The 14272-nt window shown below is 37.3% G+C and overlaps 1 protein-coding gene across 2 annotated transcripts in view; it reads right to left on the bottom strand.

Moving 5' to 3' along the window:
* Window positions 1-14272, bottom strand: part of LOC126471527 (solute carrier family 22 member 7-like) — a 211014-nt gene that overhangs the window by 73728 nt on the left and 123014 nt on the right. The gene's annotated exons all lie outside the window — the stretch shown is intronic.

Raw genomic sequence — 14272 nt, forward strand, 5'->3', positions numbered from 1 at the left:
TCCTACATTGTACATAATAATTTGAGAGATATTTCATCCTGTGTCAAATGATGCCATGTTATTAGAAACTTTAATGTGAAAACTCCACCAGCTGCTGTAAGCTAGCGATGGTGGTAGCATGTTCACCTTATATTCCACTATTCATTATTCATGTCCACTAGACGTACTTTTATTAAACATTTTTTTATGTAAGATAACTATGCAAATTTCCTTTGCCTTCATTTCCTGTATTGTTTTCAATGAAAATAATGAATTTGTCATCAATTGCAAAGAGGGAAATTTGACAGGAAATGAATAAGCAGTATTCAGTTGAGTATCTATTTTTGAAATACGTATTTTGGTTTGGGCTCATAATTTAACTGTGTAATAAAAAATTCTAAAACAAATTGGCAGTGCATATGCTGCAGGAAGACTTTCCATTAACAGGTTCCTAATGATGAAAAACAACTTCATGGAAATCTTTATATGCTCTTACTGAAACAGTTATTTAAGAGGTGTTTCTACTTACTTCTGCTGTATAAGTCTTTCAGTACAGAAGGTAAAAGCTTAACTTAAAAAGACCCTTACCAATAGTGCTTTTTAAACACTTGAATAGTACCATTATTTCATGCAGATCAAAAACTTTTGCAAATGAAAAATGTCCCACTCCATACAAAGTGAGATATTCTTTTTTTTTAACCCTTATTAAATATTAAGTAATGATCCTTTCTCTGATTATACTATAATATTAATAAAAATACAATGATGAGCCAAAATTATTATGACCACCCAATTAACAGCATGTTGGTCCATGTTAGGAGGGCAATCCGGTAGCATGAATTCAATAAGTCCTTGTTAGGTTTCAAAAAGTATGTGGTACCAGATTTATATGCACAACCCACACAGTTCCCATAAATTATTGGCCAGTGGTTTGTAGATGCAGAGCTGGTGCCCAATAGCATCCCAGACATTTTCCATTTCATTCAGATGAGGCATGTATGGTGGCTAAGTCGTCAATGTCAGTTAATTCTCATGCTCCTAAAAACCGTAGCAAGATTGTGACATGGACAGTTATCCTGCTGGAAGATGCCATCTGTGTCAGTGAAAAACATCAACCAAAAATGTTCACATGTTCCACACCTGTCATTGGTGTCTTCAGTCACTACCATGGGAGTGAAGGTGAATGCCCCACATAGCACAATACTAGAAAAACCAGCTTGCATCTGTGGTACAGTTCATGTTCTGAGTAGCTGTTCTCCTGGATTACAGCATGTCAGGACACAACCACTGGCCTGGTGTAACTCTGATAGATAATGTATTTGTACAGCAAGATGATGTAGAACAAACACATGCTGTGGTAAATGGATTATCTGACCATGATGCACAACTGATTAACTGACAAAACGTAACAGGGTGTACACTTCAGAAACTATTAAGTAAAAGTGTGAGGGTGCTCAACCCGGTATCTGTAGATCACTTCAGAGAAAGTTTAGGAAATGTAAACTGGGAAGATGTATATAATGAGCCAAATGCTAATGATAAATGCAGCATATTTCTTGATAAATTTATATCCCTTTTTCAACATTGTTTTCCAAAGAAAATGACTAAATGTAACACCACAAACTTTTCAAATAAACCTTGGATTACTACAAGTATTAAAGTGTCTTCAGAAAGAAAAAGAAAACTGTATGAGACAGCAAGAACTAGTGAAGATCCTGAAGTAGTTTTACACTGTAAAAATTATTGTAACATACTGAGAAAAGTTGTAAGGAAATCAAGAAATATGTATGTTAGAGAAGAAATTAACAACTCCAGCAATAAAATCAAATCAATATGGAACGTTATTAGAAGGGAGACAGGAAAAGTAACCACTGGGGTAGGTAGTATTACTGTTAAAGAGAATGAGACCATCTTAACCAACAGTACACAGGTAGCCAATGTATTTAACAATCACTTCTTAAATGTAGGAGAAAAAAATTGGTGAGAATAGTTCAAAAGAAAAAGCCAGGCAGTACATGGAAGAGTCAGTTTTGAAAAAATTTAGTCAGATTAAGTTTCATCTAACAACCTCTTGTGAAATAAGGAAAATTATTAAATCTTTAAAAAATAAATGTTTTCTTGGAGTAGATGACATCTCTAACAAGTTATTAAAACAATGTGGAGCAACTACAGCTGATGATTTGAGTCACATATGTAATGCATCACTGACTCAGGGTATTTTTCCATACAGGTTAAAATATGCCATTGTCAGGCCTCTCTTCAAAAAGGGAGAAACTACAGATGTCAATAATTACCGGTCAGTATTCTTGCTTACAATATTTTCGAAAATCTTTCAGAAAGTAATGTACTCGAGAGTGGTTAGCCATCTCAACAGTAATGGGATACTTAGTAAATCACAGTTCGGATTTCAGAAATGCTGTTCCACTGAGACAGCAATATACAATTTCACTGTCCACATAATAGAGTCTTTAAATAGTAAAATGTCACCAGTAGGAATATTCTATGACTTATTCAAGGCATTTGATTGTGTGAACCATGACATTATGTTGGAGAAATTACAATTCTATGGTATAAATGGAACAGTATATGAGTAGTTTAAGTCATATCTACAGAACAGGAAGCAAGAAGTCTCTTTATATGCTTCAAGTGATTCAAAGGAGTTTGCCACTTCATCTAACTGGGGTGAAATTACATTAGGTGTTCCACAAGGTTTGATCATGGGTCCCCTCCTGTTCTTGATATATGTGAATGACCTCCTTTCTTATGTGAAACAAGATGCTGAACTGACACTGTTTGCTGATGGTACAAGCATAATTACTAATGCAGTAAAAGAAAGTCTGATAGAAAATGATACAAATAAGGTCTTTGGAAAAGTTATTAATTGGCTTTCTGCGAATGGGCTTGCTCTGAACTTTGAAAAAACACAGTACAACCAATTTTCTGCTGCAAAAAGTATAATTTCTTCAATAAACATAACACATCAAAAGAAGTCAGTAGCCAGGGTAGAGCATACTAAGTTTTTGGGTGTACATATAGATGAGAATCTTAATTGGAAAATTCATATTTTGGATCCCCTAAAGCGACAGCAACTTTTGCAATAAGAATAATTGCCAATTTTGAGGATGTATAAATTAGTAAGCTAACATACTTTGCATACTTCCACTCTCTGTAACTTCTGCACAATTTCAGTGCAGCAATATGTTAATTGTAAATAAGTGTGTGTGTGTGTGTGTGTGTGTGTGTGTGTGTGTGTGTGTGTGTGTGTGTGTGTAAAAAAATTTTTTTATTTTAAACTCAGTACATTAGTATTTGTAAAATGATTCTTTCATATAGTGTTCATTAAAAAACTGACGATCATTCCACTTGGGACGTGTGGAATGGTACATTAGCTTATTTGATTGAGTTGTAAATATTTGTCATGTATTGTTGTTTTTCTGACATGTTCTACATCCTGGAGGACCTCCTCACTATGGATCAATTGGAATGAAAGTAAATCTAATCTAATCTAATCTTCACTGTGGCTGTGGTCACAGTGTTTTGACTCATTAGTGTAATATGTACTTCTATAGAATAAAATAAGGACACAGTATCTACACAAACTGAAATTTAATCTTTAGTTCATTACATACTTAAAAAATGAAGTTGCAATTTGACAAAAATCAGAAGCATTTCAGCTTTTGAACGTATGCAATTCAGTTTGATGTTCAATAAATCATTGTAATTTTTAAACTTATTAGCAGTAACTATCATGCCAGAACTAGAGAAACCTTCTATAGAATCAAAAAACCAGGAAGATGGAAAAACTGGGCCATCACATTCCAACAATGCGGTAGACCACACTGAATCAACAAAAATAGAATCAGATGCAGCATTAAGAGCAGTATTGGAACAAGCATTGTCATTATCCTCCCAAACAGCAGAACCATAACCACCACTGGAAACAGTAGCAGAGCCACAGTCACCAGTGGCAGCAGCATACCCAGAATCATTATCATCAGAAACACAGGCAACAAGAAAAGAATCAAAACCAATAATGGTAAATACAACATAAACACTGGCAGAAGTAATAGGAGCCACTCATCCCCTTAACAAGACAAGAACTTTACCACCATGCCATCTGAAGGACCAGTCAGCTTTGGAAAACTCATCAAACTGTCATATACTGAGGAAGAGGAAAGCAGTAGTTCCATCTCATCTCAATGCTTTGTGCTGAGGTCTATAGGAAAACCACAGTAAAATAAGTAAAAGTATAATGTTCTTACATATTAATGTGCAGTCTCTTAAGAACAAACTTCATGAACTTCAATATTGGCTGGAAAACTCAAACTGCACTGTGATTAGAATAAATGAACACTGGCTTAGCAATGATGAAATAAAATTAAGTGTACCATGAATTGGCAACCAGCTACTGTGGAACAAGTATTAAACATGATGGTGTATCGGTAATGTTAAAAATAGTATGATCATAATCTATGAAGTTATAGATGTAAGTGGACTGTGCATAGAAGCAAAATTTGAAGCTGCAGCCATAATGTTGCCAAAACAGGAAATTATAATAGCTTCAGTATACTGCCACCCAAAACATAATGAAGACCTGTGTGTGGAGCTTCTGGAGAAACTGATACTCTTGTTACTCAAATAAAAAGATCACAGAAAACTAATATTTGGTGACATCAATACAGACATTAGGTTCAAGAATAAAAAGGTTGATCACTTGCTAAATACAGTAAGATCCCTTAACTTCAGTTGTGTAAATGACAAATCCACGAGGCAGGAAGCACGTCTAGATAATATAATTTGTAATTTTCATCTAAACAAAACAGAATTCAACACAGTCAAGCTAGGCATTTCAGATCATGAGGGACTATGGCTCAGACAAACTGTTAACAGTAAAGCAACTGAAACTTTCATGGACTGTAGAAAAATTATAAGACCAATTAACAAATCAAAGCTAAACAAGTTGATAAGTAAATTGAATTTAATAAAATGGGATAAAATAATAACCACTTCAGGTGCAAATGAATCTACCAACAAATTTATAGAACTGTTATCTGAAAATTTTGAAGCATGTTGTGCTAAACACTGCAAGAAAATATCAAAGCAAAATCGTTACACCAAACCACAAAATTTAAAAAGCTGGTACACTCCACATCTAAGTAGAATAAAAATCATGATGTTACTCTATCATAATATGTCCAAGCACAATAATGCTGACAAGAAAATGTATATGAATGTGAAAATGATTTACAGGTCTGAAATCAAGGCAGCTAAGTGCGAAGCAAATGACATGTATCTACTGAACTCAGTGAATAAATGCAAAGCTGCATGGGAAATGATTAAAACAGAAACTAGCTGTGATGATAAAGTATACCAGAAACTAATTCCACCTGATATTCTAAATGCACATTTTGTCAGTTCTCAATCAGATAAAAGCATAATGGGGAATGTGAGTAAGGCAGAGGCACTGCTGCCAGAAATGAACAGTAAGCAGACAGACAGATTTCACTGGATTTGTGTAACTGAAAAGATGGTCAATGAATCAATAGCTAAGCTCTGTAATTCTAGAGCAGAGGATTACTATGGTCTCTCAAATTATGTTATTAAATATATCAGAAATCAAACTGTAACACCACTGACTAAAATAATCAACAAAATTTTAAGAGAAGGTAACTATCTAGAATGTTTAAAAAGAAAGGAGATATAGCATCTTCAGATAACTATCAACCAATACCACTTATACCCATAATATCAAAAATAATAGAATACTGCATGCATAAACAGATCAGTCAATATTTTGAACATGATATACTCACCTCCTCACAGTATGGTTTCAGAGGCAGCCGTTCTACAGTCAAAGCAGTTGAAAGCATGGTAGTAAAAATATACAATTGTTTTGAAAATAAAGATATTATCTGTGCAACACTGTTGGACCTCAGGAAAGCTTTTGATATGGTCTCCCATAATATTCTCATAAAAAAGCTCTACTACTACAGAGTGAGAGAGAATGCTCTATGCCTAATGCAGTTATACTTGGACAGTAGAAAACAGTTAGTTAAGGTAACTAATCAAATGTCAGAATGTCTCCCAATTGTAAAGGACATACCTCATGGATCTGTTCTTGGATCTTTCCTTTTCATTATTTATATAAATGATTTGCCTGCAGTTGTACCATGTGATGCAGTGCTATATGCTGATGACACAACACTCATCACAGGTGATACCAATATTGAAAATGTGCAACACAGCATGGCAGTGGCAATGGAGAGGTGCACTACTTGGTTTGAGGTAAATGTTCTGCAGAAGAATGACTGTAAAACTGAAGCTATTGAATTCAAGCTGAATCCTCCCAGTCGTGATAACAAAAAATTAAAATTATTAGGATTTCATATAGATAAAAAGCTCATCTGGGATACCCACTCAGGGAAGATATGTGGCAAAATGGCATATGCTGTACAAGCTGAGGAGCAGTGTCAGCAAAGAACTTCTGTTATATGCATATGTTGCATTCTTCCACTCACGCCTGAATTGTGGAATTCAATAGGCTCAAAATTAGTGTTTAAATGGCAAAAGAAATCCATAAGGTGCATAGCAAGACTTAGCCCATATGACTCATGTTGAGATTATTGTAAGAAACTAAATATAATGACAGTGCATGATCTGTATATTTACAACTGCCTTGTCTTTGTTAAAGAGAATCTGAGTAAATTTGACTTAAGGAGAACAGTTCTTGATGATTACACAAGAAGGGGACATACAATTGATATTCCATATGCTAGGCTTACAAAAACACATAACAGTTACAAATATCTGGTCCTGTTTACTTCAACAAATTACCTGGAAATGCCTACACAGTGCTGGTAAATAGATTTAAAACTAGTCTTTTGAGGTGGATGAAATGTAAAGCAATTTACTTTGCTCAAAAACAAATGACTCACTTTCCTTATGAGAATGAACTGTAAATTAACTGCAAACTATACATATGCCACACTGTTTAATGTACTTATTGTTAGTTATCTGTTCAATTACTTAATTGTCATTCACTGAACAATGTAGTTCATTTACCTTGTAATTGATCTGTTGAGAAACTTCTTGTTGTTATTGACATTTGCACAAATGTGTATTGTATCCACCTTTAATTATTATATTGAAGTTAATAACATTTGTCATGTTGAAGTTTATATCATTATTATTGTTATTATTACTTCGTTAACACTGATGATGCCAATTGCATGTATATATGTTCAACGGTGGAATAAAACATTTGTATTTTTATTTATTATTATTATTACTATAGATGACTTTAAAAATATATGAAACATGAGATAATGTTATGCTAGGCTTCAATAATCCTCTTCAAGGTGGTACTTGATAAATGGAGATTTCTTACAGTTATAGATTAAACATACTGTGATCAGCCAGAATACTATGACCACTAACCTACTATTGATATAAACCCACCCAGGTGATAGCAGAATCACCTGATGAGGAATGACTGCTAGTAAGACACACACACAGTGGGTGTAGTATCAGTGAGTGTGCTGTCCATGTGTTTATTTATTTATTTGTTTATTGTCCTCTGAATCAATACTGTACATGACATGCACATGGTGATGCACAAACATACATTTGATTTTGGACATTATGATAATTTGCTGGCATGAAGTAATGTGCCAAAGTTTACACAAACATGAGCTTACATACATATTTTCTGAGAAGTTATGAACACACTAATTTATGAACACACAAATTACATACTCAGTTACACATTTGTATTTTAGTACTGTATTCCTCTAACACATATACACAACAGTACTTGGTTGCATATTCTTTCTGCACTTAATTTGCTTAGTAGCAGATGATATAGATGCAAGATTTTTGCACATACTTGCATTAATGTTTTACTCTTTACAAAATTCTGTGCTACAATTTGTTTCACGTTTCTTTCCACCCATGTGGAGCAGAAATTCACATGCACTGCAGAAGCAATGATCAAGTAGGAATGATTTTAATTTTTTGTTAAATACAGTCAGGGACTTACTGTTTTTTTTAATTATATAGATATATTTCTGATGGCAGGCTACTGAATATTTTAATGCCTTTTTTGAAGGGAGAGTTTTTAAAGTCAGAGGTGCATATTTCTTTAACACGGAGTTTCATTTTCCGTCTAGTACCATAGTCATGGACACTTACATTTTTATTAAATTTTGTAATATTACTTTTTACAAATTTGCATAGTTATAGTATATACAGGCTGCCAAGGGTAGGATGAGCAACTTTTAGAAGAGAGGTGTGCAGCTATCAGTCGGCTTTGCCTTGTTCATTATTCTTATAGCTCTCTTTTGGGTGAGGAGAACGTTTGGGCTATGTGTAGAGTCTCCCCAGAATATAATACCATACTGCATTACACTGTGGAATTGTGCATAGTAGGCTGTGTGAACAGTTTCTGGGCTTGTGCTGTATGCGAGGATTCATAGGGCATAGCACACTTGGTTCAGCTTACTATTAGTTTCATTAATGTGTGTTTGCCATTTTAGATTATCCTGAATCCATAGGCCTAGAAATCTTGTTTCTGTATTTTGGGATATTTGGGAACCATGTAATTTCATATCAGGCATAATTTTATTTGATCTTAGGTGGAAGTTTAGGTAAGTGGTTTTCTTTGTGTTAACTATGAGCTTGTTTTTCTCAAACTTATCACCAAGTTCATCTGTATTTCTATTTATGGCCTCTTGGAGTTATGTTCATTTTCTTTGTTATGAGGATACTGGTATCATATGCAAAGTATGTACTGGTGCTGGCATTGATGCTTGACAGTAGGTCATTTATGTACACAAGGAAGAGCACTGGCCCAAGTATTGAGCCTTGGGGCACACCTTGTGTAATATTGCAATAGTCAGAGTAGTATGTTTCGATATGTCCTTGGTTGTTTTGATTTATTGACCATTTTTTGTTTCCCATTTGTCAGGTATGAGCTGAACCAGTTTAGTGGGGTGCCTCTGATGCCATATGACTCCAGTTTGTTGAGAAGAATCTTTTAGTCTATGACATCAAATGCCTTGGACAAATCTAGGAAGATCCCAACTGCTTTTTGTCTTTTGTCGTGGATTTGTTTTTTCTGAAACTGTGCTGGGCATCAGATAGTATCTGGTTCTTATCAAGAAAATTTATTAGTCTTTGGTGACTTAATCTCTCCAAAAGTTTACCAAACACGGGTAACAGTGATATGGGTGTGTAATTTTTTGTGTTGAATTTTTCGCCTTTCTTAAAGATTGGGGTGACTTTAGCCACTTTCATGCATTTTGGAAATGTACCTGCCATCAACGATGAGTTGTACACATTTGAGAGTGGGAGAGCTATTTTGTTTATGCACTTTTTGATGATAAAATCTGGGATGTCATCGATTTCAGATGAGAATTTGTTCTTTAGGTACTTTGCACTTAGTAAAATTTCTTCAGGAGTAGTTTCCCAGAAGAATGTAGATTCTACAGGAGTTGTTATTTTGTTTTGTCTGTTGTGTGTGAGTTCGTTGATGCTTTGTAACAGATTTTTAACAATATTTTCATAGTAATTGTTGAAAATATTTTCAATTTCTTGTGGATTAGTAACTGTGGTGTTGTTGTGGATCAGGATAGTGTTTTCATGTTTACGTGGCTGTTGATTCGTTTCGTTCCTTATGATGTTCCACACTGCCGTGGTTTTTTTTGAGGATGTGCCCACATAGTTGCCATTTGCTGTTTGATTTGCTAGTACTATGACTTTTTTTAAGAATTTTGACATATTTCTTGATATATCTTTCTTGAGATGGGGTGGCAATGGTGGTGTTATTTTTTAGATACTTCAACAGATCTCTCTTCCTTCTGCAGGAAATCTTTATACCAGTTGCTATTCATGGCTTCTTATTGGGTTCTTTTGATGTGGTGCATTTGAGTGTAAGAGGAAAGGTAATATTGAAGTGATATAGATATGTGTATAGAAATGATTCCATTTTGTTGTCTGTATCGTCTGCTTCATATACTTTGTTCCATGTTTCTGCAGCTAAGGAATCATTGAAGATTTTCATGTTTTCATTGCTGTAGTTTCTTACTGTAGTTGTGTATTTGTTGTTGCAGTCTAAAGGGAGAACAGTTGTAAGGTATAGGACTTGGCCACAGTGATCACTATAGCCCGTGTCCAGAGGTTCGACTCTGTGGTAGGGACAGTTTACAAATACACTCCTGGAAATGGAAAAAAGAACACATTGACACCGGTGTGTCAGACCCACCATACTTGCTCCGGACACTGCGAGAGGGCTGTACAAGCAATGATCACACGCACGGCACAGCGGACACACCAGGAACCGCGGTGTTGGCCGTCGAATGGCGCTAGCTGCGTAGCATTTGTGCACCGCCGCCGTCAGTGTCAGCCAGTTTGCTGTGGCATACGGAGCTCCATCGCAGTCTTTAACACTGGTAGCATGCCGCGACAGCGTGGACGTGAACCGTATGTGCAGTTGACGGACTTTGAGCGAGGGCATATAGTGGGCATGCGGGAGGCCGGGTGGACGTACCGCCAAATTGCTCAACACGTGGGGCGTGAGGTCTCCACAGTACATCGATATTGTCGCCAGTGGTCGGCGGAAGGTGCACGTGCCCGTCGACCTGGGACCGGACCGCAGCGACGCACGGATGCACGTCAAGACCGTAGGATCCTACGCAGTGCCGTAGGGGACCGCACCGCCACTTCCCAGCAAATTAGGGACACTGTTGCTCCTGGGGTATCGGCGAGGACCATTCGCAACCGTCTCCATGAAGCTGGGCTATGGTCCCGCACACCGTTAGGCCGTCTTCCGCTCACGCCCCAACATTGTGCAGCCCGCCTCCAGTGGTGTCGCGACAGGCGTGAATGGAGGGACGAATGGAGACGTGTCGTCCTCAGCGATGTGAGTCGCTTCTGCCTTGGTGCCAATGATGGTCGTATGCGTGTTTGGCGCCGTGCAGGTGAGCGCCACAATCAGGACTGCATACGACCGAGGCACACAGGGCCAACACCCGGCATCATGGTGTGGGGAGCGATCTCCTACACTGGCCGTACACCACTGGTGATCGTCGAGGGGACACTGAATAGTGCACGGTACATCCAAACCGTCATCGAACCCATCGTTCTACCATTCCTAGACCGGCAAGGGAACTTGCTGTTCCAACAGGACAATGCACGTCCGCATGTATCCCGTGCCACCCAACGTGCTCTAGAAGGTGTAAGTCAACTACCCTGGCCAGCAAGATCTCCGGATCTGTCCCCCATTGAGCATGTTTGGGACTGGATGAAGCGTCGTCTCACGTGGTCTGCACGTCCAGCACGAACGCTGGTCCAACTGAGGCGCCAGGTGGAAATGGCATGGCAAGCCGTTCCACAGGACTACATCCAGCATCTCTACGATCGTCTCCATGGGAGAATAGCAGCCTGCATTGCTGCGAAAGCTGGATATACACTGTACTAGTGCCGACATTGTGCATGCTCTGTTGCCTGTGTCTATGTGCCTGTGGTTCTGTCAGTGTGATCATGTGATGTATCTGACCCCAGGAATGTGTCAATAAAGTTTCCCCTTCCTGGGACAATGAATTCACGGTGTTCTTATTTCAATTTCCAGGAGTGTATTTGGTCGAGTGTGATTTTGGAGTTGTTTTTGCACCTTGTGGGGAATGTTACTGTGGGATTCAGACTGAATGAGTTAGTGAGATTCAGTAGGGATCCTTTCACACATCCTGTAGACTGGAAATCAACATTGAAATCACCACATAAAATTAGTACCTTTTTGTTTTGGTGAATTTTGTTTAGGAGTATTTCAAGGTTTTTTAGGAAGACAGATACATTGCCTGTTGGAGAACGATAGATACATGTTATCATTATATTTGCTTCTAGAGTTTCAATTACAGCTGCCTCAAAATCGTTTTCTTTATTTAAGTGGTCAAACTGGTCAAAACTTCTATAGTATATGGAATTTTTTATAAATATGGCAGCACCTCCACCTTTCTGGCTTTTCCTGCAATAGTGGAAAGCTAATGTGTAACCAGGTATGCTAGCTGAACTAATTTGGTCTGGTTTCAGCCAATGTTCTGTAATGCAAATGACATTTACATATTGTAGGTCTGCTATGAATAGGAATTCAATTTCTGCAAGCCTGTTTGTTATTGACTGCACATTTTGGTGGTATATGGAGAAGTTGTATGTATGTAGACACTGGCGGCTCTTTTTTATCACCTCTGCAGAGGTAGGGGGCTTGGCCATAAAAAAATTTCTAGATTTAACATCCTACCATTGTTCATGTAACCTGTATAGTTTACACTGGTTTTTTCTTTGGGTGTAAGGTTTTTTTACAGTTATGTTTTGTTCCTTAAATCTAAGAGGTATTATAGGATCACTTTGTCCTTTCTTTTGCTCTACAGATTGTGATATGTGATTTGTAATTTCTCTTCTGCCAAGGTCATTCAAGTGGAACCCATGTCGTGTGTAGTGTTCTCTGCAAAATTTTCTAGCTTCAATTACGTTGGCATTTGCAAATTTTGAACAGAATCTATAGATTTGTGAGTTTGTGTTTGTTACGTCTGTGTTTACACGTGACCTGTTTGGAAGGTTGTGTCTAAAAAGTACGTCAACTAGGAACACTTTCTTTGAGGAAAAGCACAGTAGTTTGTTTCTTATTGTTTTTAGTAGATTCTGGCTGTTGTTGCAAGTGACATCGTTTGTTCCTGCTGCAATTACAACAAGTCAGAGGTGCATATTTTTGGAGAATGGGTAAGGCACATGATCTGTCTGAGTTTGACCAAGGACAAATTGTGATGTTCCAGAGGGTTGGCACTAGCATTCTGGAAACTACACAATATGTCAGGTGTTTGAGGAGTGCTGTGGTGAGTGTCTCCAACACATGGTGAAACTGGGATTAAACCATGTCCAGTCACCGTGGGGGTTGGGCGGCCACCCTTCATCACAGATGTTGGACGTATAGGTTGGGAAGACTGGTAAAACAAGACAGGCAGTGAATTGTGGGAGAACTAACATCACACTTTAATGCTGGGCGGAGTACAAGTGTGTCTGGACATGCAGTGCACTTTTTTACACACTCTGTTTTAATTTTTTTATGCCTTCACAATGCGTTTTCTGTAATGGCACATTCTTTACCTGCTCAGTTCACTTAAATTATTTGAAGATTTACATTACTTGTATGTAACAGAATTTCTCTGTGGATATCCACATTTTACAATCAATGCTGTGCTGCTGTCTTCTCAATTGTGTTTCCCTGCTTTTGGGGTAGATCAATGACAGTGTTCACAAGAAATGCATTTTTTAAGCCTCTAAAGATCAAAAGATGAGGTAAGGTGTAATGCTTAGATTACAATCACTGTATATGCTCAAAAAAATGAATCATGTCTGGTGAATGAGAATTTCAGTTTATAGTGTGCTTAAGAAAGAAAACCAATAATAATTGTTACAACCACTGGTGTATGATATATGATTTTTCAGCTTGCAGTTGGTGAATCTGAGAGTTATTAGAGTTCAAGCTCTAGCCCCTATGCCTGGTTATAGAAATGAGAGTAAAAAAAGTCATTGGCCAATACTTTTCATATTTTGGTGTTGTGATGCATCTTTGAGACACGAGCTATGCTCCTCACTTCCAAACCTGCTCATGGCAACATCAGCTGTGCAAACACATCAGTTGTGAATAGTATAACTGACAACATCACATTACATGTTTGGCAACTCTTTGTCAAGCTACCTCCTGGATTGGCATGGAATTATTGTGCTAAATTCTTTTGCTGTTTCCTTGTCATCTTCATTACATAAGCTGAGTGATTTTTCACATAAGGTGCAACATCAGGTTATCAAATTTGTAGTTTTGTGTCTAAAATGTTGTTCCACAGAGAAAATACAACTACTCTTGTTTTTATGTTGCAAATTATTTATATTAGCCATCAGTATGTCAATGACAGACCAGGGAGCACAGCAATGGCTTGCTAGCACAGTGATAATATGATTTCTTTAAACTGCTAGGCTAAAAATGGTCAATGATATCTCAAGGAAACTTCTGCACTGTAAGTCTTCCCATAACCTTGATTCAGTATTTTATAGATTTGAAGGCAAAAACCTTATGAAATTCCTGAAGTGCACATTTTTCCTGCCTTGACCAGCAAAATTTAAATTGTTTTGTTAATAAATAATTTAATTAAATACTGCATGATGCTGAACAACCTGTTAAGGAGTAGACAACTTACTTTCGTCTGTAGGAGACTGAGACTTTGCCATGCAAGTGATAAATAGT

The sequence above is a fragment of the Schistocerca serialis genome, chromosome 3 (assembly GCF_023864345.2).
Source record: "Schistocerca serialis cubense isolate TAMUIC-IGC-003099 chromosome 3, iqSchSeri2.2, whole genome shotgun sequence".
NCBI classification, from domain to species: Eukaryota; Metazoa; Arthropoda; class Insecta; order Orthoptera; family Acrididae; genus Schistocerca; species Schistocerca serialis.